Source organism: Pinus tabuliformis, chromosome J (assembly GCF_031772625.1).
Source record: "Pinus tabuliformis cultivar Carrire ecotype Pingquan chromosome J, CPIR1, whole genome shotgun sequence".
NCBI classification, from domain to species: domain Eukaryota; kingdom Viridiplantae; phylum Streptophyta; class Pinopsida; order Pinales; family Pinaceae; genus Pinus; species Pinus tabuliformis.
In genome coordinates, this window is record NC_142295.1 from 993,576,485 (window position 1) to 993,585,044 (window position 8,560).

The following is an 8,560-nucleotide window of genomic DNA, read 5'->3' on the forward strand; positions in this document are numbered from 1 at the left end:
TTATCTATTAGGTTATCAAAGTGATGAATGGGTTGATGAGGTTATTTTAGGGTTCTTGTCAGTTTTTGCACCTGGAAAGAAACCCTCTATTTATTCAACTTCAGCCAATTTATTTATGATAACATCCATGAGCAGTTTTTGAAGTTTGGTGTTGAAAGAGCTTTTAAACATCAGCCTATATTAGTCTACTTGTTCCTATACCATCAATCTAAAAGATTCAAGATGCCACTATAGAAGCAGGATTCACAAGGCAAACCAAAGTCTGTTATCCACTGGACTTCATTAGTAAGGAAAAACTCAAAAGAATTTTCCTTCAATGATTTTGTAGATCATTTTTTGTATATATCACTTTGTCTTCTTAGTAGTGATGTAGTCCCAAGAATTTCAACTAAAACTAAAAGAATTTTATAGCTAAGTGAACAAACTAAAATTTGGGATTGGTATTTGTATAATACTTTCACATAAATTATAGTTTATGGTTATGAGTTACCACCATATAAGCTACCAGTGTTTCTTCCTTTGCAAATGTTTGCTCTAGAATTCATAAGGAAAAATTTAAATGTAGATGAAGTTCATTTTGTGTCAAGGAAACAAAAGGCTCAATTTAAATTAAAGCCTCAAGTTGGTCATTTTATCGTCAATATCAGGGTTGTTAATAAAGAAGTAGAAAGTATACTAGCCCAAATGAAGTTTAATCTAAGTTTCAATTAGCACTACGATCCTATGGGGAAAATCTCAACCATCAAACTTGAACAAAACTTTGCTCCTTATTTTCATACTTCAAAGCTAGAATTTAAACAATTTGCCAACATGGAAATTTGGGAAGAGAATATTTTGCAAGAGATTTTAGAAGAACAAACATTGACTCACACAATTGAAACACCTTACCCAAAAGAAAAAGAGCTCAAAAGAACAGTTGAAAGTGTTTCTCCTACTACTTCAAGGTCAAAGTCAACAAAATTTAGAGTTTTTAAAAGAAGGAAAACCAGGGAAACAAAGGAAGAGTCATATGAGAACAGAATTACAGAAGTTTCAACAACAAGAGTGGTGGTATCAAGCCAACCTGTATTTACTTTAAAAAGAATGGAATTGACAGTATCTGACCCATTCGTGTCTCCTTCTTTTAGTAGCCATAATATATTTACTAGATTCATAGAGATAAAGAAGAAGAATGAGTCTCTGAAATCTGCTACTTATTCACAGTTTTGGAAGCAGACCTCATCTACTCAAAATAGATTATTGTTTGCATTAGATCCTGACAACAAAAATTTCAGTTGGCTTTCTTAGAGCCAAAAGTTTCAGTTCCAAAGATTGTTGATGATTATAAGACTTCTCTATTCTCTTTTGATACAAAACAAATTCACCCTATAGACCAGATAGATTTACATAAACAAGCAGGTGAATTAATTTATTCTTCTTTAACAAATTCTGCCATGATTGTTTCAAAATTGCAGAGTTCTTTAAACAATATATATTCTCAACTCAATATGGAAAGGATGTCATCTCTCGCCAAGGACACAAGGCTTAAATATTTAAAGGATATCATTATTAAGTTAGGATTAGATCCTAAAGATGTTGATGCCACACATGAAATTAACAAAAATAGAAATGCTGGCATTCAAGCTTTACGCAGTAGACTTAAGTTACCAACAATAGAGCATCCTCAAACTCAAGATGTGGGAGAGCTTGTAAAAGAAAAAGAAACCATGTTGCATATGATTGTTGGACAAAATTTACAAATATAGAAGATGGAGGCAAAAATGGAAAAAATAGTAAGAGAGAAAGAGCATATTGTTGGCACTATAAGTCTAGAGGTAGAGGCAAAGTTAGTAGGTAATGATTCAACAGATAAAACAACAAAGACAATGTTTGAGTTATCTTTGAAAATGATGGAATGGATAAGCTTAAGAAATCCTTGTAGAGAGCGGAAGAAAACAAGATCAAAGCAGATAATGCATACCTGTTAGAGCTATAAAAGAATTTCAAGCTTATAAAGTAGGTGGAGAAATATTCAGATGAATCTATTAATGGACGAAGTCTAACAGAAGCAAAACAACAAATCTCGTTAGTTATAATTTTTTCCATTTCTGACCTATGCCCATCAATAGAAATCATTTTTTAGCAGGAGTAGTTACCAAAGAAAGCTAAACGAGCTATTGCAGACATTAAAGAAGAGCTAGACAACAGACTTGGAGAAGCTAGCAAAATTATTAAAGTCTTGAATTCAAAAATGAGAGAAGAACTAAACGAAATGGGCATTGAAGACAGAAGAGATGCAGTTATTCAAGTAAGAAAGGTATTAACCTAGAAAAATCTAATGTTGCAGTTAGAAACCAAATGTGAAAATTTGGAGATACAAATAAGAAAGTGTCATAAGTAGTTTTATGTTTTTGAACAAAAATGAATGCCTTCTTTGAAATATTCTCATGGTGAATTAGTTCAAGATGAAGATTATAAGAGATTATTACATGATATAGCAGTAGACAAATCCAAATTTGCTAAGGTTAACAAAATTATTAGTGGTCAAATTTTTCTTAGGTATAGCTGATGACTTGTTTATTTCTCACAAAGTCCATCATCTTTTCATAAACCGACATTTGAAAAATATATTGAAGTTGATGAGGCTTATAGAAGAGTAATCAAGCTTTCATGTCCATATGAAGAGCAATGGGATAAGTTTGTTGAACTTATAAGTTGAAACAGGTTTTTTGGTGACATTTCAATAGAAGACAAAGATTTCAGGAGCATAATGAGGACGATGTTGCTTTTGAGCAAGAAGTTGGAAACTAAATCATTAAATAGCGTGAAGTTTCACTAAATCAGTTCGAAGATCTCTATTTTGAGGCATTTTGTTAGGCCCCTATAATACTAGTGATTCCCCCATTACTATTGTCATTGTATCCCTTATTATCATTATTGTGCCCCTATCGTCCCCATATTGTTATTAGTATGCCCCATAAAAAACCACTATTGTTATTTTTGTGCCCTTATGTTATTACTGTTATGTCGGCTTGATTCTATTGTGACTCCTTAACTCCTATATATAGAAGGGAGGTTTAGTCATTTGTATTATCCAAGAATTGCTCATTTGTGTAATGTAAATGAGGTTGCCCCCTCGAAGAGGCTGAATTCTAAGGCGTTGGTATATCTTTTCTATCTTTTTGTGCGTTGGTTTCCTAACATTTGGTATCAGAGCTTTGGATTCTAGGGTTTCGCTGCTCCAAATAGGTCATCGTGGAATTTTAGCTATAACTTCTTTTATGCGACGTTTCAGAAGCTACCAAAAAAATCCATTTGAGCCGAAATCATTCTGAACTTCGGATCCAAATTTCAGCGCTTGTCTCACTATATTTGCGGAGATAGGATCTAAGGAAGTTAGGGTTTTTACAGACTCCTAAATTACATTCCAAACAGGTGACATGGGGAAAATCATCATAACTTTTGTTTTGGGCATCAGATTGAAATTTCTTAAGAAGTTCCAGAAAGAGAATGGCCTGTAGTTTTCTATGTATCAGTTTCAGGTGCTAAGGTCAAAAGAGGGACACGTGACATGTCGTACAAGTTCACTCTACTGAACTAGTCTATAATCAAGTCACCGTGGGAGATTTGGCATAACTCTTCCTTGGAGAATCCAATCTTGATCAGACTTGCGGGGTTAGAAAGAGGACTCAAAGGGCTACCACAGGATGAGATTTCAGATATTCGAGATCTGCAGTTGCAGAGATACAACAGATTCAATATCGAGCTCTTGCAAAGTGAAAAAAAAGGTGTGTAGTTTTTTTTTTTTTAATTTTGCATAAGATTGGTTTGAAAAATTAGTTTGAAGGAATTCAAAGGGAATAATGAAGAATGATTAGCACTAATTAATGCCCCAAAGAAAGAAAATGGAAACACCTAATAAGCAACCCGAAAGCTCTAGCATGACTCATGAAGAAGAGGAAGAAATGCAATATGATATATCAAAATTACAAGACCAAGTACAACAAATTTCACTCTCAGTAAAGGTAAATGAAGCCAAGATGAATGGCGTGGAAGCTAATATGAATGGCATGCAAGTTAAGATGGATGGCATGGAAGCTAATATGAACGGCATGCAATTTAAGATGGATGGCGTGGAAGCTAAGATGAATGGCATGGACGCTAAGATGAATAGCATGGACGATAAGATGGAAGAATTCAAGATAAATTTGAATAAGTTGCTACAAGAAATAGCCATTAATGGTGAAAGGGTAGTAAAGGAAACTCATGATGAGAACAAAAGAAATGTTAATCATGATTTCATAGACTCTAATGTTGGATTGAAGACCCACCATGTTCCAAAAATCGATATGAGGAATTTTGATGGCAAGTATCCCAGAACTTGGATGCTACAGATGGAGCAATTTTTCGATCTCCATAATGTGCAAAACACAAAAAAGGTACGTATTGCAACTTTATATTTGGAACCAAATCAGTTTATATGGTATTGATGGCTTTGCTCTCGTAAACAAATTGTCACTTGGGCAATTTTTATGGAAGAAATGATAGCACATTATGAGGATACAAAAAGCAACACCTTTTTTAGCCAATTGATAAATCTCAAACAAAAGGGTTCAATGATGGAGCACATTGAGGACTTCCAAAAATTGAACATAAGGGTAAAAGATATTCCAGAGGAGCATAGGATTGATGTGTTCATAGGGACTTTAAAGAATATTATCCAACATGAAGTTCACCTTTGAGAACCTGATTCATTAGAGAAGTCATTCAGGTTAGCAAGAAAAATGGAAAACAAAATTATGGCAACCAGGAAGCTTACCACTCATAAATATAATGATGGAAGTGTTGTTTCCCCTAGCCTTCCACAACCTACAAAGTTGACACCACAACAATTGGAAGAAAAAGGAGCAAAAGGGCTTTGTTATAGTTGTGATAGCAAATACACTAAAGGTCATAAGTGTGCTGAGAAGAAATTATTCTACATAGATTGTGAAGAGGAGGAAGAAAACGAACAAGAAATGTCAAAAGAAGAGGGTATACTCCATGAACAAACCCTAGATAAAGAAGAAATGAATTTGACCATATCTTGTAATGCATTGGCTAGAATTACCACTCCTAAAATTATCAAGATAGAAGGACATATCAAGAAAAAAAAGGTAATAGTGTTGATTGATTCGGGAAGTACCTATAATTTTATTCATTGTAAGATAACAAAGGAATTGAATTGCTTCCTATATTCAGCACCAGAGTGTCAAGTGATGGTTGCAAGTGGAGGAACCATAAATTGCTCTGGAAAGTGCCATAATATCAATCTATCCATAGGAGAATATGTATTGAATAATCCAATGCTTTCCATTCCAATGGGTGGTGCTGCTATTGTACTAGGAGTCCAATGTCTACAATCCTTGGGTACAATAGCTTTTAATTTTCAAGAAATTTTCATGAAATTTTGTGCAGAAGGAAAGGAAGTTGAATTAAGGGGTATTGCAGGGAAACCGAGAATGATAATCAACTCTAACGGTATGACAAAGCTTTTAAAGAAGGAACAACGAGGTGTAATTGCACAATTATGTTCGCTAGAGGTTCCCACATCGAAATCATCTATTTCTCCATATCTCCAAAAAGTCTTGGACAATCATTCCAAGGTATTTGAGACTCCCAAAGGTCTCCCACCTATTCGTGATCATGATCATGCTATTCATTTGATTCCAGGAAGTGTTCCTCCAAACATCAGGCCATATAGATATCCCTATGCCCAAAAGAGTGAAATTGAACGTATGGTTGCAGAAATGCTAGAGGCTAGTATAATTCAACCTAGCAAAAGTTCTTTCTCTGCTCCAGTAGTATAGGTGCACAAGAAGGATGGATCATGGTGCACGTGTCCAGATTATAGGGAACTCAACAAGCTCACTATTAAAGATAAATTTCTCATTCCTGTCATTGATGAATTATTGGATGAATTGCATGGATCAATTTACTTCACCAAGTTGGATCTTCGTTCAGGATATCATCAAATCAGAATGAAGACTAAAGACATTTCGAAAACAACATTTAGAACTCATGAGGGTCATTATGAATTTTTGGTCATGCCTTTTGGCCTTACCAATGCACCTTCTACATTTCAAGGTTTGATGAATTCCATTTCAAACCCTTCCTTACAAAATTTGTGTTAGTATTTTTTGATGATATACTAATCTACAGCAAGTCTTGGAAGGATCATGTTGAACATGTTGACAGGGTGCTCAAACTATTGGAGGAGAAACAATTACATGCAAATAGCTTCAAATGTTTCTTTGGAGTACAAAAGGTGGAATATCTGGGTCATATTGTATCTCATGAAGGTGTTAAGGTAGACCCTAGCAAAATTAAAGCCATTAAGGAATGGAAAATCCCCACATCCATAAAGCATCTGCGAGGATTTCTCGAGTTCACAGGGTATTATCGCAAATTTGTTAAGAATTATGGGAGAATAACAACACCTCTAACAACATTATTGAAGAAAGATGCATTTTCATGGACTCCAGAAGCAACAAAGGCCTTCGAACATCTTAAAGAGGTAATGTGCCAAGCACTAGTCTTAGCTACGTCGAACTTCACAAAAACCTTTATTGTCGAATGTGGTGCTTCAGGAAATGGAGTTGGTGTTGTTTTAATGCAAGATGAAAGACCCATTGCTTTCGAAAGTCATACAATCAAGGGAAAGTATTTACACAAAGCTATTTACAAGAAGGAAATGTTGGCAATACTACATGCACTTAAGAAATGGCGACCCTACCTAATGGGAAGACACTTCAAGGTAAAAACAGATCGTGATAGTCTTAAATACTTTTTAGAACAAAGATTAGCCTCTGAAGAGCAACAAAAATGGGTCACAAAGATGTTGGGTTATGACTTTGAAATGATCTACAAAAAAGGGAAGCAAAATGTTGTGGCAGATGCACTCTCAAGAAAGGATGAGGATGTGGAAGCATTGTTGTGCGCCATTTCTATTATCCAACCAGATTGGATAAATGAACCAAGGGAGGAATGGAAGAATGATGAAGAAGTGTGGGCACTCATTCGAAAGCTACAACAAGATCCCGGTACATCTGATACATTTAGCTGGAAAAATGATTCGTTATGGTACAAAGATCGTTTATACCTATGTAAGAATTCCCAACTCAAACAAAAGATTCTTATGGAATTGCACACTTATCCCTTAGGAGGGCACTCAATATTTTTAAAAACTTACCACAGGGTTAAGAAGGAATTTTTTGGTAGGGCCTTAAATCGGATATTCAAAAGTTTTGTGGCAGAATGTTTGGTTTGCCAACAAAATAAAGTTGAAACAATTAAGAGCCCAGGTCTATTACAACCTTTATCCATTCCAAGCCAACGTTGGGAGGAGGTTTCAATGGATTTTATCACAGGTTTACCCAAGTCCGAAGGAAAGAGTGTCATCATGGTGGTAGTTGACAAACTTCCCAAGTATGCACACTTTTGTGCATTATCACCTCCATTTAAAGCTAGTACAGTTTCTACTGCATTTATGGAAACAATTCAAAAGCTACATGGAAACCCAAAGATTATTCTAAGCGACAGAGATCCCATTTTCACTGGAAATTTTTGGACATAAATATTTTCTTGTCTCAGTTAGCTCATAGCTTATCTTATCATCCTCAATTTGATGGGAAAACTGAGATAGTAAACAAATGTTTGGAAGGATATCTTTGTTGCTTTGTATCTGATAAACAAACACAATGGGTCAAATGGTTGCCTCTGGCTAAATGGTGGTATAACACTTCCTTCCATCCTGCAATGAAAATGACCACATTTATGGCACTTTATGGATATCATCCACCATCCATCACATCATATTTAAGAGAAAATTCTAAGGTTCAAGCAGTGGAACATCACATCGAGCATTAACAACAAGTTCTCCAACTCTTAAAGGATAACCTCACGTTGGCGCAAAATAGAATGAAACAACAGGAAGATCAACATCGCAGCGGAAGAAGTTTTGATGTAGGTGACTGGGTATTCCTATGACTACAACCATATAAACAAATGTTCCTCAAGAAAACCAAGAAGGATAATAAATTATCACCAAAGTATTATGGTCCGTACAAGGTGTTGCAAAAGATTGGTACTATGGCATACAAATTGGAGCTTCCTGCAGCTTCCCGAGTGCACCCAGTTTTCCATGCTTCATGTTTAAAGAAGGTTATAGGTGACAAGCTCCCAGTTCAAACAATATTGCTAGAACTTGACGAGGAAGGAAAAATCATATTGGAACCGGAAGCAGTCACAGAAACAAGAACTCGACAGCTACGAAATCGATCAATTTTGGAGTATCTCATCAAGTGGAAGAACTTATCCGCTGAAGATTCCACATGCGAGGATGAGAATTTTATACAGAAGCATCCATAACTACTTAAGCGTCAAGGACAACGCTTTTCGGAAGGAGAGGGGCATGTTAGGCCCCTATAATACTAGTGATTCCCCCATTATTATTGTCTTTGTATCCCGTATTGTTATTATTGTGCCCCTATTGTCCCCATATTGTTATTAGCATGCCCCATAGAAAATCACTATTGTTATT